The sequence below is a fragment of the Zootoca vivipara genome, chromosome 7 (assembly GCF_965207765.1).
Source record: "Zootoca vivipara chromosome 7, rZooViv2.hap1.1, whole genome shotgun sequence".
Lineage (NCBI taxonomy): Eukaryota > Metazoa > Chordata > Lepidosauria > Squamata > Lacertidae > Zootoca > Zootoca vivipara.
This window is the reverse complement of record NC_142590.1, coordinates 20,799,131-20,820,355: the sequence shown is the minus strand read 5'-3', so window position 1 is coordinate 20,820,355 and position 21,225 is coordinate 20,799,131. Positions and strand designations below refer to the sequence as shown.

At 39.2% G+C, this 21,225-nt stretch overlaps 1 protein-coding gene across 1 annotated transcript in view; it reads right to left on the bottom strand.

Annotated features, from left to right (window-relative positions):
- Window positions 1-21,225, bottom strand: part of SLC44A3 (solute carrier family 44 member 3) — a 102,182-nt gene that overhangs the window by 79,964 nt on the left and 993 nt on the right. The window contains exon 2 of the mRNA XM_088673152.1: window positions 18,655-18,783. The gene's annotated coding sequence lies outside the window, so the exon portion shown is untranslated. The remainder of the gene's footprint in view (window positions 1-18,654; window positions 18,784-21,225) is intronic.

The window sequence follows — 21,225 nt, the reverse complement described above, 5'->3', positions numbered from 1 at the left end:
AATCAATGCATATACAGTTCAGCTGAACTGCTGCATTTTTTGTTCAAGGTCATTGCTTATTTTACTATAACTTTAATACTCTAATTACATATATACACTATTTATTCATTATGCTCAGGAAGAGGAATTTAGAACATATGAGAACCACAGTGATATAGCGAATGGAGTGGTTTAAAGTCACATCCCTTTCCCTTTTCAAAGTCAAAATAGGATATCTACTGTTACAGGAAAAAAGAGATCTCATTCATAAAAACTATGACAGCTACCACTGCAGAATTGCTATCAGATTGGTAAATAATTCTACAGAGGAATTCTACTCATCATGACTTTTATGCCCCGTGTTTCTTGGAGGAAAACGTGTTTTGCTGACTTGTCTGAAATAATCTAGTGGTCCAGCAAAACAGGGTTTTTTAAACTTGGAAAATCTTACTGTTTTGTGATTCCATGCATCATTTTTTAAAACATGCATACTCTATGATACAGATTTTTTAATTGTTCCTCTGAACCAATACGCTTTCTAACACCTTCAAAAATCTATAAAACAGCACCCTAATTAGCTTCCTTGGTTGCCTAGAACTATACAGGTTCTCTGAATGCAGCATAATTATACTGGAAAACTGCAAAAAAAATTGACGTTCCAGCTGTACTACAGAAAGAAACATGGGCTGATACCCTTAAGTATGACTAGTATTTCTAACAAGTACTGTAAGTAAACACTGTATGGTAAAGCTTGAGAGGCTGCCGGGTGTGTGGCAGTGATCTAGGAAAGAGCTATAACACCAGTTTGTTAAAGCATTAAACTGCATGGAATAGGGTAAGGAGGTATAATCTACTTATCTCAATATCAGAAAAGAGGGGAGGCTCACAGTAGCCTCTTTCTCGCTTTGTACACTTGACTGGATCCATTCTTTGAAAGCCCTATGCGCAAAAAGTTATATGCAAAGAAGTGCATAGTACACCTGCAGTGTGTGTGCATGCATGCGTGCAGGGAGCCATTGCTTAGTGCTGGAGCAAAAGGTCAAAAATCCTTGAGAGCCCTATGCCCAAGACTTTGTGCAGGAAATGCAGCAGATCTTAGGAATGGACTTTAAAGGGAGTTTTAAAGTTGTGCAGGGGAAATGTTTTTCCCACTGGCTGCCATTTGTTTTCATTCTCTTGCTCACATCAAACAGAAATACCTCTGCAAAGAAGCCCCCCACCCCAAATGTGAAAGGACTTCCAAAAGAACATTTGATCATGTTGAAACTTCATGTTGAAACTAGTGAAGAAGACAGATTTTGTTTGCTTTTCGTCTGTGAAATATGAAGGTTTGAAGTGGATTTTCAGGGAGCAGCAGGAACAAACAAACTTGACATTTTTCCTCTGTTTATCTTTCAAATGGAGAGCTCTTGAAGATAGATTTTCACTTGCATGATTCATTATGTTGGCACAACTGTGCAATCGTAAGCACACTGATTCAAAATTAAGTGTCCCAATGGAACTTAATTTTCTAATAAGTGTTCAGGTCACAGAGGCTAATCCTAAACACTATGGCAATCCTAGGCATTTTTACTATGCTGTAAGTATGTCCCATTGAACTCCATGCAATTTACTTCTGAGTATTAGCATGAGAAATTACGGTAGTTCTCACTTTAAGGCAAACCTACCTAATTTTCTAAACCTGGGAACTGAAGCACAGCGGTTATTTAAAATATGCACTTTTCCAAATTTTGTGGCAGTTTCCCAGTCAAAAATACAAATAACATGTAATACCTTGTTTTAATTTTATATTGGTTTTATGTATTATATTGAAAGATGCTTTGAGTGAAAGTACTAAGTGCAATAAGTAATAATAATAATTGATGATACAGTCTTAGATCATATTCATTTTAAGCACACCCAAAAGTTCATAAAACAAAACCAAAGGCTATAGAAACCCTTTACAATAGCAGTCTGTGAATCTGTTGTTTGGTCATGGTCATCTCATTATTATGTGATTGCATCCTACAGAAGAATTCTCCTGCAAGGTTTCTACTGCTATTTGGTCTGCTGTGAGTGTGCATTGCGGTGAGATGCAAAGGCACACCCATTGAGATTCCATGTCACCAAAGCACCTCAAACTGATTTTCTGGGCCTCCCTGAAAATCTTGAGCACTCCAATAACATTGCTGTCCAGTAATTGCATGGGTAATCACTTATTTGATGGATGAGCAAAACTACAGTTTCCATGTTGTTCAATAGCTGCTGAACTACACCAGCTCACGCACCATGCCAAATTCCTAAGAAGGACACAGCTCTGTTTTATGTCAAGGCAACTTCAACAGGGTGCCTCAAGGCACATCAGCACTACTGATGACTGACCTATACGGCTGTCCTTTCTGGAATTCTCCCCTCCCTTTTTCTCCAGCAGCTTTTCCGCCCAGCTGCATTCAACTTCTTGTATTTGCTCAAGAAGAGTAATTTCTACTTACGAGACTGCAAAAGAACGAACTAAACTTTTAACCTAACAAAAACAGGACACAACAAAACCAGTATGTGTTCTAAGCACAGGCCAAACATACAGGCTGTTTTGTTTTTCTTCCCAATTTAGGGAGGGAGGGTTGTCTTCCAAAGCAGAGACCTGCCTTGTCCTCATAAGACAGAATCTCTATTAAAAAAAAAGGTTTATCATGTTACTTAAGGCTAGAACCCTATGCCACACCATCTTTCCCCGGGTCACACCCTCTTTGAAGTGTTTTTGCCTGACAAGAATGTGCCCTTGAACTAATATTGTCAATTGTGCAATCACATTATGTGCTGTAATGAATGCATTAATGAAGATGGAAACTCCGAATTTCCAAAGATATAAACTATAGCACCTCTGTGGTAAACATATTGAGTATATGCAACATATGGGAAGTGACAATGCATTTATCACACTAAAGATTGATTGCCTTATTTCCATAAGATCTTAACTCCACTGAATAAGCAGCCCATTTGGTACAAGAGAAGGTAAAGGTTCAATAAAAAAAGCAAATATGTCCCAATTTATACCAGAACCTTAAGGTAAAGACAAACAACCCAGAGGGGAACACAGTATGAATCAACAATCTAACTGAAAACTAATGTAGACATTGCAGAACTCAATACAATTATGATGTAGCTAGGTGAGAACAGATGTGTTTATTGCAACTGGAATAATTGTGGGCTCTACTTTATCACCAGAAGGCAAAAGGGAATGAAGTTGCAATGGCTTACTCATTTAATATCTGGTCATCATGACTCCCAGCTCCACCAGCCTCAGCCTTGGTAAGTGGCTAAATAAACCATCTCAGGATTCATGTTATGTGCAACCCTAAATACTACCGGTATGTGTTCACAAACACGTTTAGTTAACCATATTACAGAACATTCTGATAAAATAAAACTCATTATACCACATGCTGTAGCACAATGTAAGTAAGATAAATGCTAATAGTTTTCAAAAGAAGCAGTAAAATACATAAAGGCTACCCCTTAATTCTCCATCTCCTGTTGTAAATTCTTTTGGAAGAGTAGCTGATAAGTGGTGATAACGGGCATTCTCATGTAATGGTTAGAGCAGAGTCTGGGAACCTCCAGCCTATGGGTCTAATTACTGGTGTGCATCTTCAAAGGAGGTCCTCTTAGTGCCGATCAGCTGAGAGGTGCTGAGAGGTAGCCCCATTGATGTCCATTTTGTAGGCAGGCATGGTCGTGTTTTGAACTAGGATGCCAAGAGACCAAGCTTCAGATCTCCAGCTCATCCATGAAACTTTATGGCTGACTTGGGCCAGTTGCTTTTTCTAATGATAAAATGGGAGAAGAGAGCCATACTGCACTGAGTTTCTTAAATGTAAATAAGTACAGTACATACATTTTTTAATGCAGATTGACCCATGGTCTCTTGCCACACAAGATTTATCCTTTTCTCTTTCTCTTTTTTTAAAGGATCAGATAGTATGTGCTGGGAAAGACCTCTGTATGATGAGACCCTGGAGAATTGCCAGATATAACAGACAACACTGCAGGGGTAAGGAATCTTTTTTCTTTCCCCAGGTCATGTTTGCTTCTAGGCCACTTTCCAGTGGTGGGCAGGGTCAGAGAGAAAAAAATTGGTGGACTAATGAACACAATGTTCTATTTGGCAACCCAAATGAAATTGTGCAGGCATAATAGCACAATGTTGAATTCCAGTTATTAAATGGGGCTTGAGCTAGGAGAGACTGGCCAGGTAGTTACGTTTTTAAAAGATATGTTAATTAATATTTTAAACTTGGGAAACTGGGATAGAAGAAGAATTAGGAATTTCCTTAGACTAATGGATGGGAGAGAAATTTGATTCAGTTTACATTTAAAAGTGGGCCTATCTAACTTGTACTTTCTGAAACAAGATGTTAACTGAAATGCAGCCATTCTTTGAAATTTGTACATTTCTGAATTTTGCTGTACAGAACTCTCCAGCCAAGCAGTGTGTAAAAATAACATATATTAGTGAAAATAACATACAATATTGCATTATATTAGTGAAATCCCAACCTTAGGCCAAGAGAAGAAGTCTGCATTCTGCAACATTTTTACTCCAATGTTTTCCCATTAAAGTCAACAGAAATAACTAGGCTGCAGGGTTACAACCGAAAGGATTTAGAGCTGCAATTAGCATTAACCCAGGTACAGCCATTATTCAGGCCATGGGAAAAAAGGCAACTCTAATTCATCAGATAAGTGCTCATCACTCACATATTCAGTTTCCATCCATCAAGTCTTGGGCTGAATGATATTCCATGTGTGGGTGACAACATATTTGGAATTACCCCAGCCATATGTTTTTTAGATATGATGTTGTTGTTTAGTCGTTTAGTCGTGTCCGACTCTTTGTGACCCCATGGACCATAGCACGCCAGGCACTCCTGTCTTGCACTGCCTCCCACAGTTTGGTCAAACTCATGTTCGTAGCTTCGAGAACACTGTCCAGCCATCTCGTCTTACATTCCAGTTTTCTATGCAATCTTTTTCTTTACAGCATTGGACTTTCCTTTCGCTTCCAGGCATATCCGCGACTGAGCAACCTTTCGGCTTTGGCCCAGCCGCTTCATCAGCTCTGAATCTACTTGTACTTGTCCTCCACTCTTCCTCAGTAGCATGTTTGACGCCTTCCAACCTGAGGGGCTCATCTTCCAGCGTCATAACTTTTATACAGTATGCCTGATGTCTTTGTCCATGGAGTTTTCTTGGCAAAATACCGGAGTGGTTGGCCAGTTCCCCTTCTCCTAGTGCCCTCAATCTCTCTCTGTTGTCCCCTTCTCCTAGTGCCCTCAATCTTTCCCAACATCAGGGTCTTTTCCAGGGAGTCCTCTCTTCTCATGAGGTGGCCAAAGTATTGGAGTCTCAGCTTCACGATCTGTCCTTCCAGTGAGCACTCGGGGCTGATTTCCTTCAGAATGGATAGGTTTGATCTTCTTGCAGTCCATGGGACTCTCAAGAGTCTCCTCCAGCACCATAATTCAAAAGCATCAATTCTTCGGCGATCAGTCTTCTTTATGGTCCAGCTCTCACTTCCATACATCACTACTGGGAAAACCATAGCTTTAACTATATGGACCTTTGTAGGCAAGGTGATGTCTCTGCTTTTTAAGATGCTGTCTAGGTTTGTCATTGCTTTTCTCCCAGAAAGCAGGCATCTTTTAATTTCGTGACTGCTGTCACCATCTGCAGTGATCAAGTAGCCCAAGAAAGTAAAATCTCTCACTGCCTCCATTTCTTCCCCTTCTATTTGCCAGGAGGTGATGGGACCAGTGGCCATGATCTTGGTTTTTTTGATGTTGAGCTTCAGACCACATTTTGCGCTCTCCTCTTTCACCCTCATTAAAAGGTTCTTTAATCCCTCCTCACTTTCTGCCATCAAGGTTGTGTCATCTGCATATCTGAGGTTGTTGATATTTCTTCCGGCAATCTTAATTCCGTTTTGGGATTGATCTAGTCCAGCCTTTCGCATGATGAATTCTGCATATAAGTTAAATAAGCAGGGAGACAATATACAATCTTGTCGTACTCCTTTCCCAATTTTGAACCAATCAGTTGTTCCATATCCAGTTCTAACTGTAGCATCTTGTCCCATATAGAGTCTCTGGTTCTGAGTCCCAGGATAGAGTATAATGACATAAGCTTTCATTGTCTACCATCTACTTAATCAGATGCAATAAGTTATTTTCAGCTGGCAAGTTTATATAGCCCATGATTTTGTTTAAATAAAAAGTTAGTTGTTTATAAAGTTTTCATCCCACCTATTGTCCTAAGTCCCCAGGGCCCAACAGGTCACAACAGTGAAATACATAAAAACATTCAACAAGACATTAAAACATAATAGGAGCTTTTCTTATACTGTGATTCACCATCCAAGCCTGTGTTGTCTACACTGGATGGCAGCAGCTCTCCAGGATTTCAGACAGTGACCTCTCCTAGAGGTCAGGGATTGACACTCATCTGACCTCCCTCTTGCTCAGATCCTGAGGTCTACCAGGACAGAGAACAGGAGGGGCAAGATAGTGGTGAGTTCAGCACAGTGCAAACACACGAGTGGAGCCGATGCCCCGCCTGTGTGTCTGCACTGCACTGACCCCCCCACTTCTATCCCAGAATGCAACAGCAGCTCAGCAAAAGGGAGATAAGTTAAACAGAACATATTCCCAAGTAAGTATGTCAAGGATTGAAGTCGTACTGTATCATACAGAGAGATGGACCAATTTCTCCTTTCACTCAAAAACATTTTTGCATCAAAATTCTACTCTTGCTGTCTATAGGTAACTTTATATTTAAAGATGCAGCGATGCATGGAATTCATTAAATATCCTGCTTAAACAAACGTGAAACTTGAGAATGTCAGTGTCAGCAAAAGACTCCCTGGAATCCGGTTAGAGAAACACTCCCAAGAGAAACAAAGAATGGCTCAACAGTATGTTGTTACGAAATACAGCAAGGGTGGCAGAGACACAAGCACAAAGCAAAAGGGTAAGCAAGTATATATACAAATACAGTGGTACCTTGGATTAAGAACAGCTTAGTTTATGAACAACTTGGATTAAGAATGCTGCAAACACGGAAGTAGGTGTTTTGGTTTGTGAACTTTGTCTTGGAAGCAGAACATGTTCCGCTTCCTGTTGAGTGTGTTACATTTGTAAATTGAGTCCCCCGCTGCTATGGGAAAGCACACCTTGGTTTAAGAATGCTTTGGTTTAAGAACGGACTTCCGGAACAGATTAAGTTCATAAACCAAGGTACCACTGTATATCTGTTTCCAAAATGGGAACAAACAACACATCATTCCTTAAGTCTCTAGTCCTTGATTTAAACTGAATGGTTTTTAATAGGAGTGATTAAAAGGTAAAATAGACATTTTTTAGAATTTGATCAGCTGCTTATGCAGACAAAGATCATTCTTTTCAAACTACCTTGCCAGTGCAAAACCCATTTGATGAAGTAGTACATGTCTAAGAATGTCAGAAATGTTCCATATCCTTCAGAATGAAGGCACAGAATTTTCCCTCAAGTGAAACTAGCATATGACATGATAAAAAAGTATTAAAGCTAGGGCCTTTATTTCTTCTACAGTGGCTCTCATTTCTTCTACAGTGATTCCTTTTTAGCTCCCCACAATTTTCATTCATTCCTGCTACTTAGACAAATTTGCTTTCTTTAGATTAGAGGTGGGGAATCTCAGGGCTGGGGGCTGAATGTGGCCTTCCAAGGCTGCCAGTGTTTTTCCTTGGCTGTAATGTATTTGGAATGCCTAGCCAGAATTCTGATAATGCCTCTTGCTTGCTTGTCTGGATGGAGAACAAATAGGTGTGTGCAGAAACTAGATCAGGGTAAAATTTAACCTTGTTGTTTCACCCACTCTTGCCTTGCCCTCCACTGGCATGCAACCCTCAAAAGGCTTTCCAGAAATTAATGTGGTCCTTAGGTTGAAAAAGACTTCCCCTCCTTTGCTTTAGATCATGCATTTCTCCAGATTTTGTAACCTAATCGTTGACAATGGCCAAACAGTCCTTCCCCTAAACACTTTGAATTTTAACAAGTTTTCCTATCTTATCTTTACATGTCTTAATTTGTATGAGTGCTTTTCCACAGAAAACAGGAAAACAAAATAGAATCTCTATATTCTGAAGAATTTGGAACAGTGTAGCAGAAAGATGCAGTAGGAGGCTAAATTCTTGAAACTTCAGACCAAACCCAGAGTCCTTGCAATTGTAACAGTAAGATTAACATGTCTATTAAGCAATGATTCTTAAAATGATATCCCCTTTGTGGGGTACTAATGCCACTTGCTTCTGAAGCCGCTGCAAGACAGACTATACAGTAATGAGTTGAAAGAATGCGGTGGATAGCAGGCAAACAGTCAACAGTGATGAGGGATGCAGCTACCATGTGGGTAACAGTGTGGTGGTTACAAAGACACAAGTGCCCCTATTTTCATCTGTGAAATGTTGAAGGATATTAAGGATCAGTATCTGGGCAGGCAGATTTTGCAGCTAGCAAATGGGGAAGAAAAAATAAATAAAAGTTAAGCAGGTCTGAACTATAGTAGTAATGGTAGCAGCAGCAGAACATCTCATGGCACATGACCTCTTTGTTGAGCATTTTTCTTGATTTGTTTGCAGATGGATTAGTAAACTCTGGCTATTTAAGAAGCATTCTGATTTGTTTGCGGGGAGGTTGGATGATCCCACACTTTTCAGTGCACTGGCCTCTCACTTTCCTGATAACAAAAAGTCCAATATTGGGGGGGGGGGATGAATTTGCTATGCAAGACCTCCTAATGAACTATAACTGTGCAATTTGCTGCTCTCCAACTGAGTCCCAGACTCAGAATAGTAACAATCTGAAAGAGCCCCAGGATAAGGGCTGTTCATACAGCCCAAGATGTTCATACAGGATTTTCTTTGCATATACTGTAGTGCCAAACTAGCAGATACTACAATTGCATAACATGAGAGTCTTTGAGTTCCAGAACTAATCACAAGTCTAAATACAATGGCGATTACGCTAACAGAGAAACTTCTAAATCAGCAACAGAGAAACTGAGATCAATATGAGATCAAGACCCGAGAAACAAGAATATTAATGCATGCATTCAGTACAAACAGAAGTTATGACAAGCTCTTGCAAAATATCAAATGAATTATTATAACACACCTATGTTGCTTCACTGATAATCTGCAATATGTTGCACAACTATACTTTCATTTTATGACTGCTCACAGCATCTGTTTTTAACAATGCCATAGCACACAGCAATAAACTGTGTCATTTCCTTAATAAACCCTAGGTGTTTACACAGTCAGCAAGTTCGCCAAGTAAACAGACAGCATAAGGAGGAACTTTAAACATAATTCTTTTAGCTTTCAAGGAAACATGAGCTTCAAAATGCATTATTTAAAAATAAAATTAATTACCTAAAACTGCATTTAACATTCTACATACAGGTGATTTGTCTAAGACATATGTATAGAAAAGAAAACCCTTCATTTTGTACTCCAGGTTTTCAACAGATCATTAGATACTGGATTAAGAAACAGAAGGCAGTATAGCTTCACCCCCATCCCTTAAGTTTGGTTGGCCTTCATCAGAGACAAGCCTATGTGGAACTCCTATGCGGAACTCCTTCCTATGCTGTGGAACTCCCAATCTGTACAGGTTCAGCAGTAACTATCCCTGCCTTATTTTAGAAATCTTCTGAAAACTGTTCAAACAGGTCTTTTATTTAAACAAACCAGTACATAAGAACACAATAATCGTCTGCTGGATCAAGCCAATGGCCCATCTAGTCCAGCATCCTGTTCTCACAGTGGCCAACCAGATGCCTGTGGGAAACTAGGGAGCAGAACATGAGCATGAAAGATTCCTCTCCAGCCATTGGTATTTGGGAGCATTGCTGCCTCCAGCTGTGGCAGCAGAGCAAAGCCATCATGGCTAGAAGCTATTAAGAGTCCTCTCCATGAATTTGTCTAATCCTCTTTTAAAGACATCCAAGGTGGAATCTACATACATATTAAAAACGTTCTGGAAATGCTTTTTTTTAAAGCTTTTTAAAAAATACATTGAATTTTCCATTGCCATCCAGTGTCACATTGTATATTGAAATTAAAACACACTAAAAACATTTATTTGCTGCTGTATAGCTGAGTCTCAAGTTGATGGTCATCACTGCATCCTGGGGGAGCAGTTTGACCCTGTGTTTGAAGGCTGGGAAGAAGGTAAATTCCATGCTATGGATCATTAGGAAATAAAACTGCCAATATCATACTGTTATGCAAATCTATGGTACACCCACATAGGGACAAGTATCATTGCCCTTCCATGGGTTCTCAAAACCTATTGTTGTATTAAGCTTGCTTTGTTGCCATCTTAATTTTTCATTTATTTAAGCCCGAGCAGTTTTGCCTAAGGCTGCAAACCAATTCACACTTAGAGTGCTTCCATAAGTGTTTGTTAATTGCGGACCCAAAGCTGCTCAAATGTACATTTAATCCAGATTTTCCATTTAATCTAGATTTACAATTTCGGCAGAAAATCCAGCAACTAAAAAAAAACCAATGGAAAGAGTGGATCTGAATTAAATGGGGAGGGATATGGGACAGCATTTTGATGATGATAATGATGTTGTATAGAATATGCAGAAAACTTGCAGGCACAAGCAGCACTGAGTGCACAGTAAACTGTATTGTGGAAGTGTTCTTACTTGCAAAGGAATGTGCATAAGACTGGGTCCTAAGGGGAGAAAATCAATTCAGTTCACATTTAAAGGTGAGCCTACATAATTCACACTTTCTGAAACAGTATGTGAACTAAAATGCAGCTGTCCCTTTGAAATTCGTACTTCTTTAAATTTTCAATAGCAGTTCTCCAGCCAAGTAATGTGGGCAAGAATGATATACTGGGGTGAAGTGTCCATAAAAACTCATATAAATGAAAATAACACAGGAAAAGGCATTATTTTAGGGGGAAACTGCTTTGCAAAAATGTGTGCATTTGGTAAAATTGCATATGAAAATGTGTCTATTAGGAGACATGCACACTAAAATGCTGGTGAATGTTCATGAAGACTTGAAAAAAGGCATGTTGATGATGTAATGCAGAACAATTAAAAACAGTGATAAATGAAATAGACAAATTTGCCCATCCCTAGCTGCAAATGGTTTTATTTCTTTAAAACACTGTCCCTCTGCCCTCTGTCCAGGGTACAGCTAAACAATTTCCCAGAATAGTACCCTGCAAAGAAGAAAATCAGACAAGAGGCGCCTAGGAATACTGACTCCACAGTGGGAGTGCGTATTAATCAAAAGGAGCAATGTAATAAGGTGAGAGAGGGAAAACAAGAAAAACACAGCAGCCACTGTTTTATTTTTGGCATCGAGCCCACAGGGTCACAATTTAACAATCCAACATTTTTACTAATGCTGGGCTCCAACTTTTGCTGTGTCCACAAAAATAGGTGCCAATTAACATCTGTTTCTTAAAAGCAAATTACCTAGGATGTCACAGGTATTCAAGCATTTCAGAATCCTGCAACTAGATTAAAACAATCAATAGATCATTTGGCATGTTCTGTCTATGTATCATATTCACAAGACCACCTTCTGTCTCTTGGCCACCATAGTCAAACCAAACAACAAGCAGCATTATAAAATGGTGACTATAAAACATTTGCAGCTAAATAAATTATTTTTTCACTCCTGCACTAGAAAAGGTTGATAATTCTAGAAAGGGTGGGGTGGGGGTATTGTTTTTGTTTGTTAATATGTTATGTATTTTTGTGTTTTTATAGTGTAAACCAAATTACTCAAACAAAGCAAAGTGCTCCTTGGACGATTATTTTCAATACACTGTAATTTACAGGAAGTCTTTTCAAAAAGGCTAGCTAAGCAAAGAAGAAATGAACTTGTATGCAGAATACATTGTGAAAAGAAAAGGAAAAAAGCTCCAAACCACAAAGTATTTATTAAGTGACATGAAAAAATGCTGAGGAAAAGGGCCAAGGGATTAGAATAAAGAGAAGTGGCTTTCAAACACTAGAACATAGTTTTGCACATGCTAGAGATAACTAGCCTAGACAGGAGTAGGGTGGTGTGGATTCCAAGTGCTCCTTCAAAACCAGACTCTGAGTGATAGCGACATTTTCTGGTCAATATTAAAGGGCAAATGCATATTTCCAAGTTTGTTCGTGTTTAAGGGAATCCCTTCTTTTTTCTTTTTCTTTTTAGTATTTTAAAGATCCAAAGGAGCAGCAAACAGAAAGAGACATTAGAGTATGCATTCCCTATTGTCAAGCACCTTCTTTCAGAGCTGTATTCTGTTAGCATTCAGCTGTTCAGATGCTACTCAAACGCTACAAATGGCAAGGCTTTTTCCCAGAGCAGCTTGATAACTAACTGTAGGTCTGTGAAAGGTGCCAACAATTTCTAAGTGATTTTTCAACATCTACAGCAAATGTCAGTCCCCATAATTCTTTGGGGGAACTCATGACAGTTAAGGGTCATGAGTTATGGGAACTCATGGGTAGGTAAACTAAGGCCCAGGGGCTGGATCTGGCCCAATCACCTTCTAAATCCAGCCTGCGGACGGTCCGGGAATCAGCATGTTTTTACATGAGTACCGGCAGAATGTGTCCCTTTATTTAAAATGCATCTCTGGGTTATTTGTGGGGCCTAGGAATTCGTTCTCCCCCCCCTCCAAAATATAGTCCAGCCCCCCACAAGGTCTGAGGGACAGTGGACCAGCCCCCTGCTGAAAAAGTTTGCTGACCCCTGCTCTAGTATAATAATAATAATAATAAATCAAAAGTGTGTATTTATTTTACTTTAAATATTTATAATCTGCACCAGCAGTATAACAATAAAACATAAATCACATTGCATACCATTATGTTACAACGTACTGTATAACCTAAAACTAACAAGAAAGCCCCTGCAAAATCTTATAATACATTACAATTTAATTTAGCTAGCATAAAACCATTTCCAAAGCCACAGAAGTAAAATGATAAAATGGTAGCATGGTAGCATGTCTAACAGACTGCTGTAGATAGGCTATGAGAAAAAATGCAATTAGTAGTTTCTAATTAAAAACAAAGGTCCATTAGGTTGGTCCATTAGGAAAAGCTGCAGTCCATAGTTGGGTAATGCCTTTATTATGGATTGGGATGCAGGAGGAATTTGTACTTTTTGAAATGACAAGCAAAACACAATCATCCTTCAAAATTCACATTCCTCTGAATTCTGTAATGCAGTCCTCCAACCAAACAATATTTACAATAAATGCATATATTAGGGGAAAGTGTGGACAAAAATGAATATATTTGTGAGAATAGCATAGAAGATGCATTATTATATCAGAGAACATTAGTTGTAAAAATATGAAAATTAGTCAAATTGCATACGAAAGTGCTGGTGTATTTTTGTGGTGATGATTTAAAAGCAAATTGCTGCAGAAATGTGATTTAGAACTGAATTTCAGATTGGGAAAAAGGGAAACTGAGAGAAATAAAATTGGCAAACCATTCAACTCTTATTATGACCAACCAAAAAGTCACAAAAATAGGACTTGAAAATAGAAAACTTGAGTTTTCTAGAACACTTCATCGGTCAGGATGTTACTCAAAGCAAGGAATGACAGAATGAGAAAATACAACAAAATAACAAAGGTACAAAAATAAAGCTAGATGTTGTAGCAGTGTCGGTTTGTTCTCAGGGCTATGACATCTAGCCTAACTGTTGTATTTCCTTTTGTCTTCTTCTTTTCTCATTCCATCACCTCCTGCTTCACATAACATCTTGCCTGATTAGGACTTCTGTCACATTTTTGTGACTTTTGGTTGGTCCTAATAAATGTATCTTCATCTAACTGTGGACTTCATAGTAGATTCTACCCTGCTAGCCACCCTGAGAATATAAACGCATGTTGACAGTGTAGGATATAAAATAAATAGTAACTAATCTTTGTTGGTATTCACTCTACTTCTTTTATTCTTATGATGGAACTTTGTGGTCAGAAACCACATGAAATCTGGTTCTGAATGTCTCTTTATATTCCTGTTCTTTTATTGTTGAGGCTAGATAGGAAACAATATTGGAACATAGTGCCAGGAGAAGCTTGATCAAATAGCTGCTATTCTCTTTCAATAGGTAGCTACCGTAAGTAGCTAGGAAAGAGTTAGTAACATGGCTACAGTACCTGTATACAGATTAATGTGGATGTGTTTGGGTAATTTATGGGGTATCACATCTATTTTTATTTTTGTAAAACTGAAAGAGCAATTAGTAATAATCACAAGCAAAATTACAGCTGTTGGAGAAACCACAATGTGGGCTGATTATTTCCTTCATGACTGCCTATCTTTAAACTCCCAATCTTGTGTAAACCTTTGGAATGCTCTTCATGAAAACAGCATTTTACAGGATTCTTTCAGAAGGAAAAAAAATGCTTCTTTCATGAATTTATTTTCCTGAGATTTATTTGTGTGCACCAGATTATTTTGTATTAGCCATAAGGTTGAAGAGAGAAAACTACAGGTTGTACCAGTGGAATAAATATTTTGTTTGGTGCCCTGAGCATTTGGGTAGCATGTTACTTTGGGAAGCACACTATGAGTGAAATATTTTGAAAACAGTGATAAGGCTATCACTTTAGGTAGCTGTCCTATTTTCTCTTTGCCTTCATCATTCCTTCAACATTTCCAGTTTATCTACACCTATAAAACCTAAAAGCACAAACTTTCCACATCCCAGCCTGGTTTATAGGTGAAGGACAATATATGAACTAGAATAATAGAAAAGGCATTGCTCCATTTCTTCCAGTGTCTCTACTATCACTGTTGCTCTCCAACTTTGAATACAGACACATTGCCCTCAATAGCCCTATTTTGCACATTTAGCATAATGGAACAGGTATGTTGGACTGGATGAAGGGGACGAATTCAATTTTGTTCCATTTTAGTGAGAAAATCCCTAATCCACACTTTCAGAACCAATGTGTGAACCAAAACACAATTATTATTCAGAACTTGCACTTCTTTGAATGCATGATGCAGTGTCCATCTATATAATGACTACAAAATGCATATATTAGGGGAAGGTGTACAGAAAAATGCATGTATTAGGGAAAATTACATACAAACCACATTGGATTAGGGGAATTTGCTTGCAAAAATGTGATAACATTCAAAACTGCATATGTTAAAAAAATGTGATTTTTAGTAGAAATGTACACTTAAATGCTGGTGAATGTTCATGAGGGTTTTTTTATTAAAAAAGAAGCCCCACATGAATTATTGCAGAAATATGGATTTAAGATTGGAAATATTAGAAACTGAGAGAAGCCAAAATGGACAGATTCATCCACCCCTAGCAAGTTTACAGTGCCACGATTCCTTCTTGGTATCACATACACAAGTGCACAGTCACACAGAGAAAAGCTAGCATTAATTAAGCCATATAATTTCAGGCATTTTATGTACACATTCTCAATGAGGCCTGATGAATGTGCACAAAGGCTGGTTATGCACAGAGACCACTCAACTCACATTACCCCTAACATATACACACAGTTTGCTGGGCATGTTCACACTTGTCACTTTTGCAGAATGGTTGTAAAAAGCAGGTTATAAAGAACAGCATCCAGAGAGAGAGAGAGAGAGAGAGAGAGAGAGAGAGAGAGAGAGAGGAGAGAGAGAGAGAGAGAGAGAGAGAGAGAGAATGAGAATTTCCTCTTTCATATTTGTTTTGGGTGAGTTACGTCAGCAATTTCCGAGTCACAACTAAAGAATGCTTTACTATTATATAGTCAAACCTGGAATGTTTATGAGAATGTAGTTTATCATGCCAGCAATCCATACGCATGATTACAACGGTATATCATTGGAGAAACAAGAGCAAGTCCAGGCCTGAACAGTTTCTACCTGTGGGGCTGCCTGGATTTCGATAGTATTGCAGTATACAGTGGTATCTCAGTTTAAGTACACAATTGGTTCTGGAAGTCTGTGCTTAACCTGTAGCGTACTTAACCTGAAGCGCACTTTCCCATTGAAAGTAATGGAAAGTGGATTAATCCGTTCCAGATGGGTCCGCGGAGTACTTAAACTGAAAGTACTCAAGCTGAAACGTACTTAAACCGAGGTATGACTGTATCTTGTATGCAGAAAGAATCAGAAATCAACATAGTAATAGGAATTTGGCTAAAGGTGACTGCATCACACGTTCATGACATTGCATTTTAAAATAATTAACACAGAATATTTGCCACATTATCCTAACTCAATCACCAATCGTTTTGTGTTAAACACTATGTATTTTCTGCTGGTGCACACACAACACTCAAAGACTATGATATAGATAAGGGATCAGACAATAGGAATAAGCTGTCCCTCCACTGTTGTTCAGAAAGGCCTTAAAACTGCTTTACCCTCTGTGTTTTTAGACACATTTTGACATTAAGTCTACACTGACATTAAAACTGGTAAATCCTAGCTCAAGTGGGTTTCAGGCGTAGTTGCTGACTTGGATCTGTACTGGTACATGATAGGCTACGGACTGCAGCCTTAACTACATTATTTAAAATAAAAGAGCAATCCAGACCCTTGATCCACTGTAGTGGACTGCTGGAGAGAGTCTGGATGCTATAATAATAAGAAACAGAACTCATCAATCATTAACAACACATAGAAGTCACCATCCCTGTTAAAGGTAGACCTGCTCTCATAAGACTACTGGGGGTGGGGCAGGAGTCCCAGCTTAAAAAACAACAACACCATTTCTAGTTAGCTATGAGTGTAGGAAAGAGGGGAATGAGCATCAGGTATCAAAATTCAAACTACGGTAAGTGTCGAGGTCTGCTACAGACAGTGGGTGAAGAATGCCCCAGATCTTATTTTATGTACTACAGTAACATGGGTCTGGTAGTGCAGTAGTACCAACACTCCCATACACAGCTAAAGTGGCACAGGCATGTGGAAGAGGAATGTGTTATTCATTATTGGCAATGTCAAAGACTACCCTGTAGGAGTCCATAAAACTTGATACAACTATATTACATTAAGTAATGTGGGTGTACTAGTTGGAGGGTTCTCAAGGTGGGGCTGGTGGACTTTGTCACTGTTTGGATTCTGAGAACTACTTTGAATCAAGATGGCAGATCAAAACATGTTGTGACTTCACATTTTTTGGCATATAGGTATTTGTCCACCTTTCAGTATATTGGTACCAAACTTGGCACAAGGTTCTTGAAGTGAGGTGGCAAAGGATGATGATGTTTGGTCAACAGCCACCATTCTGAATTAAGCTGGTGCACTGAAAAATCACTTTGGCGTGGCTTTGCCCATTTTTCAGCATAGGTTCAATTTGTCTCATTGCCAAACTCAATACGAAGGTTGCTAAGGTAGGGGCAGTGAATTCTGATACCATTTAGATTCCACATGCCATTTTGAATCAAGATGGCAGACTGAAGTGGAGACTTTGCCTGGTTTTTTGCCATCGGTTCAGCTGCCTCTCAAGATACTAGGCAAGGGGTGGGGGTTTGGGTGTTGGACTTCACTGACATTTGGATGCCAGGCACAAATTTGATTCAAGATGGTAGACTGAAATGTGACTTTGGCATGACTTTGCCCGTTTTTAGGCATAGGTTTGATCACTTCTCGATATATTGTTACCAAACGCAACACAGGTTTTCCTGCCTGCAACAGCCATGGTAACTGAAGTAAACATACCTTGTAAGCTACCTTATAAACAGTAAGCTACCTTATAAACAGTTGGGCCATTGGGCCATCTAACTCAATATTGTCTACACTGATTGGCAGCAGCTCCCCAGGGTTTCAGTCAAGAGTCTTTCCCAGCCCTACCTGTTTGCATGGAAAGCAGATGCTCTACCACTGATGGAAAAGCAGATGCTCTACCACTGACTTACAGCCTAAAAGTAAACTAAAGACTGACATCTCACAACAACTGACAATTTTGCATTCATAATGTATTAAAAATATTTTTTTTGGCAAGACTCTCACTGAGCAATGCAGTGCAAAGCACAGGCAGTTTTTAGCTAGCATACTGAAATTTAATCTCAAATTTATATTAATTGGGATTATATTAGAATTTTATGCACAACTGAATTTATAAAGCAGTAAAATAAGAGCACATACCAATATTAACTGGGCATGATCCATTAATGACTATAGTGACTATAAAGTGACTATAAAGAATTTTACATTAAAGAATATTCTGAGCCTTCAAAGGAATGTACCAAACACTTTGAAGAATATATACCAAGAATGCAGATCTTTTCCCTACCTCTGTCTCCCTTTCTTCTCCCATACATACCAATAATTAAACTTTACTTAACTCTACTTAACTCACTTTTTATTAGATTGGAATCTAAAAAAGTTTCATATAATTAATTTAATTCCCCCCCCCCTTCAGCATAGGTTCTATGGTAAAGTGTTGCATTTATTTTAACTTTAACTTTTAATGAACATATGAAGATGCCTTATGTTGGCACTTTATCTTCCACACATGTACATCTTTAAACACCCATGTATCTTTTTAGCTACAGCTGAGCTAAAATGATTATCCCATTATTTTAAAGGCATTATTTTAATGGGGCAATATATAAGTATTCTATATAAATAAATTCACAGACCTAATTCTTTGAATGAACATTCAGTTGGAAATCTTCACATTTTCTTTACTTCTTTCTCAGAGGTCTGGAATGGCACTATATGAAATGAATTCAGGAAAGTTCAAAAGGGTTTCAGAAGCCACCTGTGTACTGGATTGAAACAGAAAATATTTGCATCATAATCAGCCTGTTTAACTGATACTTATCTCCCATTACATCTCATAGTTTTGTGCAGCTAAATTTTTTTTGCAGTTTTTCTAGATTCACAGACATTGATATTTAAAGAGAATGCCTTACATGTTTGCATTTTCTACCGGTATTATATTCAAATCAAATTTAGCACCATCCTACTACCTATTTGCACAAAATCACAAACATGTGTATGTCCCTTCCAACAATACTGTCAGATTTTTCTCCCCCAAATCCATGAAATAAATGCTGTCTTTACAAAGCCCTATAGGGAAGTCATGCCCTTACTGGCATGAAGTTTCAAGGGTTTGCCCAGCAGGTACTGCAGCCCATGGCCTGAATCAGGTCAGCCTCCACTACTTTAACTGGCTGCATAGTAGTGAGAATTTCCTCAGTTACTGCTTTTCGCAGCTTGGAGATACTGCACTAAATGAAAAAGCACCTAAGCGCATACAGCCAAATTACCATTTGAGCGAGTCCTGAGAAAGTACAGGTACTTCCAGGTGGCTGTTATTGTGGGGTTGGTGCTCCTCATGCATACAAGCTTGTCGCAGTGTGCACATGACATCATGGGTCTCAAAATGCCAAACTTCCCCCTATCCTCGTACCACTTTTGATACTTTTTGTGATATAGCAGTAAATAAATATTTTTAAGGTTTTCCCCTCCCTTCTGTATTCTCATTTTATTTTTCCGTTTGTATTTTTTTCCCATTCATTATTCTTTCTGCATTTTGTATGTGCTTGTGTCAATAACCATTCTGTGTGAAAAATGATGGTAATAATAAATAAATAAATAAATAATGTTTCTTACTGAATTAAAAAATAAATAAAATAATCGAATCCAGATTTGCCCCCCATAGAAAAACCCATCTATTCACAGAATCGTAGAATTGTAGAGCTGGAAGAGACCCTGAAGAGTCATCTAGCCCAGCATTTCTCAACCGCTGTTCCGCGGCACACTACTGTGCCGCGAGACGCTGGCTGGTGTGCCGCGACGTGAGGCGACGAGAAGGGCGATTTGCGGCCGCCAATAGGCAGCGCTGACCCGCCGGAAAGGAAGCCGGCCAGGTCAGTCTGGTGGGCGCGGGGGCGCGAAGGGTGTTTCTCCGGGTTAGCTGCGACGGAGCTGAAACAGGAATCAAAGAGGTGGGGTGAAAAAACCCTAAATTTGATTCTAAGCAGAGGGAAGAAAGGAATTCCTAAGGCAAAGGGTTCCTGAAACACCTACGAAGGAAATTTTCGAGGTTTATGGGCAAAGCGGCGCGGAAAAAGGGCTAAAAATCGTGCTGAGAGGTGCAGGAAGAGAACGGAGCCCTCGCGCTTTTGAGATACCCATCCCCCTGCTAGCTGCCTCAGGACGGGGCTCTGTATGTTGGCAGCTGCTACAGCGACAAGAAGCTAAACCTAGAGCAAGGTATAAAGAGGGACGTATACACGGAAAGTTTAAAATAACCTTGCTATACAAAAGAAGAGTCTAGTGGAGAAAATAAATAAAGAAGAGAAAAAGGAGCTTACTTCCACCTGGCGTACGCCGGAGCTGCGACCAAAAAAGGCCGTGGGGAGCGACAAGAGACACGGTAAGAACTTTGAAACTCAAGGGTTAGAGAAAGAAGAAAGCAGACCCCCCCTCCCCTCCCCTCATCTGGAGGGCCTAGCCTAGTCTGGAGGTACCCACACTTTTAGAAGGGGAAAGGACAAGGCGGTAAAACCAAAGCTTGCGGTAAAACACAACGGATAGAAGAAAGGAGGAGGAGGGGTGAGGAGAGCGGACACTTTCTTCCGATACGAACTATCCAACTTTGCTACACTTGGTGGAAAGGAGGCTACAAAGAAACAAAGCAAGCCCTGCTCAATAAAGCATAAGAGGGAAGTAGAAGGTTTTAAGAAACAAAAAGAACCACTGGATTTGCCCAGTCTTTTAATGGTGGTGTGCCGCGTGATTTTTTTCATGGAACAAGTGTGCCTTGGCCCCAAAAAGGTTGAGAAACACTGATCTAGCCCAACCTCATCATCATCTCAACACACCATCCCCAATCCAATTTGAAACCATATCAGGCCCCTGCTTAGCTTCGCAAGTTGCGCTTGCACTTTTATTACTGCAAAATACGGTTTCGTGTGCATGCACACTTCTTCAGATACCTGAATGCACACGAGAAGCTCATACCAATAACAAACTTTGTTGGTCTCAGGTGCTACTGGAAGGATTTTTTTAATTTTGTTTCGACTACAGACGACCAACATGGCTACCTAACTGTAGCTGATCAACATATTTCATTCATAAGCCTCTCTAGGGGGAAAAAAAACCTAGAAAATATATGAAAAAGAAATTCTCTCTGGGTGGGATTTGGTGGACCCACTCGAGGGAAAGAAATTTGAGAGGGGAGGGTTGGACTAGATGACCCT